The following is a 5,827-nucleotide window of genomic DNA, read 5'->3' on the forward strand; positions in this document are numbered from 1 at the left end:
GAACAAGTGCGCTCCCACACTTGGCATTTGTGACGGCTACAACATATGCGTGTATTGCACACAGCAGATTGAATGGTTTTCTTCCCCCCAAACGTCGGACTTGGAACATCAGGTTTGTGTGTGAACTAAATCCTCAGCGGATACTAACGATAATCTCAATTTGGAGGCAAAAAAACGGCCTCAAAATTCCAAAGATATGACATTTTTTTCTGTGTTTTAGCGGCCGGTGCAAAAGACCTCATTCCAAAGTGCTAGTAAACAATTTCTTAGTTCATATTTTTTATAATTTATGGAAACTACCCAATAGTCTGGATGTATCATTGCAGAGATTTTTTTTTTTTTTTTTTTGTGAAAAGGGTCAAAGTTTAGGATTTTAATGTTTTCAAAATGCAAACTCCCAAGTTGTGAGTGTTTTATCTAATACAAGCACAAATTGAAAAGTAGAAAATGCATTTTTTTTTCAGTCATAGTCATGAAAAGCATTTTAATTAGTATAAAACACTAGTTTTCCTTTCATTTTGAACCATGTATAGCACCTACCACCTTTATTGGCACCCCTGGTAAACATCTAAAAAGCCTTAAAACAAATTGATCTGATATTGCAGAAACATTATCTCACAGTGAAAAATCGGTGAGCTTTGGAAATGTATGTCCCTCACTGTACATGTAGACAAGATGAGCTTGACTCTTTGTCCAGCCTAGTTTGCTGCTGATAAAACTTTAAATCCTGGTTCTGACTGCCATAGTGGAATAATCTACTGTACAATATTTACCTGATCAGCTCTTTTTTTTGTTTCATTCACCAGTTTAATAATTTACTTAGTAATTTACCTAAATCCCTTGAACCTATGGGTTGGTATCAGAATATCATAAAATACTGCTTTTATAAAAAAAAAGAAAAAAAAAGGCAACAAGTATGTTTAATGCTGTTAACTTATCGTAACTTATCATTAAATTCTAATAATGTTATCTGTAACATTTGTTACTCTAATTTTGACACAAAAACTTAAGCAAAAATATACAAAAACACATACTAAATTTAGTATTAGTTTTCAAGCACTTATTGCACAAAATAATTGACCTTTTTGTCTCATTATAAACCAACACGAGTATAACAAACTGATATTTGGTGGGTAATTATTCAGGCTATCCGTTCCGGTAGCCAATCTGCTCTTAGTCAGCTGTCAGACTGAAATTACTGTTTGCTTGCAACTCTAATTTCATGGCTTTCTTCTTAATAAGAGCGGAGGGAGGCGCTCTTTCAGTTTCTACAAAGTGATTATCCATGCATATTTACACATATTTGCAACAAAATGTGCAAATATGTGTAAATATTCTTGCATTATTCTCTTTTTTTTATTATTTTATTTTGGACTTAATTTATACTTGGCTGAGCCAAAATTCTCCTTTGATCTCGTTATTCCATTTAAGTGACAATAAAGATATTTTTGATTACTTCAGAAATAATTCAGAACAGCTAAACTTGTGTTCCTTGTAAATAAGAACAAAGTGTAGTGCTCTTATTTCAGCCAGCTGACTGGCAGCGTGCAACAACAGCTGGGAAAAAACAAATAAAACTAGGACAAGGTTTGAGTGAAATACTGTGGTTTTAAATTGGCTATCATTTTTTAAACCTTGCTACACCTTGATACTGGAAAAATGCCCATTTCTCGTCTGCTGACACTCCTATAATTTTTTTTAAAAAGTATGCTTTTCCTCACCTTATATTAGCATTCAAATTAAACGCAGGTATTTACTGTGAAATTATGGTGCTGCAATAAAAGATGAATTCATCTGTACATCTTTACCGGAGATGCTAATAAATGTCGAGAGCCCCGTTCCTCTACTTTAATTTAAGTCCTTATTTCAGGTTGACTGGTTTTATTTATTGACCTCAAATGGTCATATTTTAATGACCACTGAGGGTCTATTTATCGACCTGTCTTTTTTCTTTTTCTTTTTCCTTTTTTTTTTTTTACACAACTACCACAACCCCCTCCCTCTTCAGTGCTCTGTGGTCAGTCTATATTATTAACGACCACTTCTGTTGTTTTCTGTTTTAACAGGATCAAACATCCGAGTCACCAAGTGCATCGAGTTCACGCCGGAACAAATTTCAGTAAGTGCTCATAAAAAACACAAGAGGTCCAGGTGACAAAAACACTTTCTGTCCCGCACCGTTTTCCTCCCCTAAACATTCTCAGAAATATACTTTTTTCAAAACATATAAGACGGAAAAGAAACGGAACGAGTACTTGGATGACATTGCACATCCAATAAAACTATGTTATTTTTTTTTTCTGTTTGGACGCAAAGATCCTACGTCAACGTGTTAATGTTTAAAATAAAACAATAAAAAACAAAACGACAATATGGCTTTCATACACAAACGCAACCTCAACTTGATAAAGAATATACTATAATTAACACTTAGTCAAACAAATTACCATCTTATATTCAAACAACAACCGTCTGCGATGCGGTTTCCTCTCTGGAATGTCTGGGACCACATTATTCACGGTTTTGTCCCAACACTGTGCTTTAAGTATGGCTGACTGATGAACACATCTGTAATATCTTTCAGAGATCAGATATAAAACATCAAAAGGTCATCTCTATCTATATTAAGGGAAACCTTACAGTTAAACTCTCCTCCGGAGCCCAGTGAAAGAGATACTTTTTTTTTATATAATACTGCAATGATAAAAAGGTTTTACTCCAAATGTCTCTTTCATCCCTCCCAACAACGTGTCCGCCTCCTTCTACTGTTTCCGCTGGATTAACTGGAGTAAAAGTGACATGGGTGTAAGCTGAGGATCTTCGTGGTTTCGTTCGTAGCTATGTACAGTATGGCTTCTCCAAGTGGAAGAGACACAGAAAGCATTGCGGTCATCTAGAGAAAGACAGAGCAGAGTTTATTATTGTTGCGGAGATGAGAAGTCTTTAGGGACAGCCAGTCAAAAGTGTCCATGTCATGTTTTTCTCTGAGAGCCGCTGTCACTGGTTCAGAGTAAATTTTTGTGTCGTATTCTTCAGATTGCGGTTATTCAGCTCATTGTCCAATTAGTAATGTCCTTAGAGGCCTAATGTCCCGTCTTTCGTGCCCTTTTCGGTGTCTCTCGGTCTGTCATGTCACTCCGTTTTTTTTTTTCATTTCCCCTCTCTCCTTCTCCCCCCGGTGAGGTTCAGTCCTCCTCTGTGCCCGCAGCCCCCCTCAATCCATTCATACAGAAAGGCAGGCCGGAAGAGAAAGGGCTGTCAGACGGCGAGAAACCACTGAAGGGTGGCAGCCCGGCCAGCCGCTGTAAGTGTGGGAAGAAGGTCGGCGGGGGTCCCTTGTGGTGATCCGATCGTAGCTGCAGGCCGTCACCGTGCCCCGTGCCATGATGGTGGGAGGGGGGCAGCTCCGGCGGAGCGTAGCGGATAGTGCTCGGGGCGTAAAGGCTCTGAGGGCCCTGCGGGCCGAGAGCAAGGGGGTGAAAGAGGACCCGTCCTGCCGCGCCGCCTGCCAGTCTCTGGAGCAGCTCGAAGTCGGGGCCATTACCTGCGCCGCCACCAGCGGCGCCGCGACTGACCGCCCCGGAGACAGCCCTGTCCCTCACGCGGCTGTGGGGAGGACACGGACATGGCGGGGGACAGGGCCGGGGAGGGAGGGGTGAACAAGCCTTTAGGCGGGGCTTCGCTGCTGGACGAGGAAATCGGGGATCGGGGTGGTGGGGCTGTCGCCGTTGAGGCTACTGGACGGCGTGTTGTGCGTGCGACGGCTGGGGCTGAGAGGTGTGGCGTGGGGGAGGTGGAGGTTTGCGTGTGGTGACCCCCAGCGCCCTCCAGTGGTCAGGACCTTCGTGTGTCAGTCTTGATGGTGGGGACGGCCCGGCATGGTAGACGGGGGTCACACGCTCTTCAGCTGCTGGATAACAGCCCCGGCCGTTGTGCACCCTGCCCGCTCTGTCCCCTCTGGTCGGGGTGTCCCCTCCTCTGCTCTGTTTGCCCCTCCTCCGCCGCTGTCTTCCTGCTTCAGTCTGTCACTGTCCCCCCCCTGGTCCCACTCCCGGCTCGTCCTCCTCGTCCCCCCCTCCCTTTCACTTGCCAGGTCTGAGGAGGCTGACACGGGCCTCCTCTGTGTGTCACGCAGCTCCTCCAGGCGACGGCGACTTTCGGGAGGCGCTCCCTCGTTGTCAGACCTCAGCAGGCGCTTCCTCCTCTCCTCTGATTGGACGGCGGGGGCAGCGAATTTCTCTCTAGCTTTACTGTCAGGGTCACTTTTTCCTGCTGAACTCTTCCCCTGTGGTTGACCTGAGGAGGAAAAGAGATCATAGTGAAGAGAAGGAGTTCCTCACCAAACCTTGGTGTATTTTTTCCATGATTTTACTATGTGACAGACCAACGCAAAGTAGTGAATAATAGCAAAGTAGATGGAAGAAAAGCGATACATGGTTGTCAATTAATTTTACAAATACAGATTTGTAAAGTAGGGTGTACATTTGTATTCAGCCTCCCTGGGAAAACATTTGTGAAACAAATTTTTGCCGCGATTACAGCAGCAGGTCTTTCAGGACTTCTCTACCAGCTTTGAACTTCTAGAATAGATATTTAATTCATTCATTGCACACTTTGACTGGGCCATTCTAACAAATGAATCCTCTTTGATCTAAACCATATAATTGGACGTTTGGGTGTATGTCTGGGGGTCTTTGTGCTGCTGGAAGCTGAACCTTTGCCCCGGTTTCGAGTATTTTGCAGCTTCTATCAGGTTTCCTTCCAGGATTGCCCTGCACATTTATACACAGAGCATAAATACACAGCAAAGGAGTCCTGCATCATGATGCTGCCACCTCCGCGTTTTAAGTTGATTATGATGTGCTAGAGGTGGTTCTTAGCACAGCATTAAGCAAAGGGACCAAAAAGTTAATTTTTAGCCAGATTTACGTTCCGCATGCTCGCTGTGTTGGCTTTTGAGAAACTGCAAACAAAACCCTGCATGGCTTCCTTTCAGCAATGGCTTTCTTTTTGCTGCTCTTCTATGAAAGCGAAATATGTAGAGTGCATGGCTAATAGTTGTCCTATTGGTAGATCCTTTCACCTAAGCTTTGCATATCTGCACTGCCTCAAGAGTCACCATTTACCTCTTGGTGGCTTCTCTGATTACTGCTCTCCTTGCTCAGCCTGTCAGTTTAGGTGGACAGTGATGAATAGTGACGAATCGAACGGTACACTTTCACATGTCCCTTGTATGGTATATTGTTTTGAAACCTAAGCTTTAGAGTTTACAACATGTTTATTTCCCTGCCATGTCTACTCTGTCACAGAAAAGCTCCATTTCCAGAGTGTATAGTAACACATGGGTCGACACCATTTACTAGTTAGGTGACTTCTGAAAGCTATTTGGTACATTTTGCAACAATGTCAAAATAAAGGAGGCATAATCCAAATTAATGCCCAATTTTCACAATTATTTGCTAAAAACATTTTAAAACCAAATATCCTTTTTCCTCCCACTTCACAAATATGCACTGCTTTTGCTGGTTTATCAAATAAAATCCCAGTGGAAAACACCTAGAAATTTCTGGTTGCAACAGCAAACAAAAAAGTTTGCAGGTGTGAATACTTTTGCAAGTAACTCTCCTCTGACGTCTTTTCTACAGGCAAGACGAGTCGTGTGCTCTACCTCGGGCCTGTGGGGAGCCATCAGTGGGGGGCGAGCTGACTCGGAGTCTCTCCGCTCTTATGCTCTCTGGTAGCTGCAGCAGATCCAGGGGTGTGTCGGGCATCTCAGTTCGACTGGATGGATAGAAAAGAGAGAGGTAGAAATAGGAACGAATGATCA

At 43.1% G+C, this 5,827-nt stretch overlaps 1 pseudogene; it reads right to left on the reverse strand.

Annotated features, from left to right (window-relative positions):
- Positions 1–210: 210 nt before the first annotated feature.
- LOC118566766 overlaps positions 211–5,827 on the reverse strand; it is a 7,570-nt pseudogene continuing 1,953 nt past the window's right edge.

Source organism: Fundulus heteroclitus, chromosome 18 (assembly GCF_011125445.2).
Source record: "Fundulus heteroclitus isolate FHET01 chromosome 18, MU-UCD_Fhet_4.1, whole genome shotgun sequence".
NCBI classification, from domain to species: Eukaryota; Metazoa; Chordata; class Actinopteri; order Cyprinodontiformes; family Fundulidae; genus Fundulus; species Fundulus heteroclitus.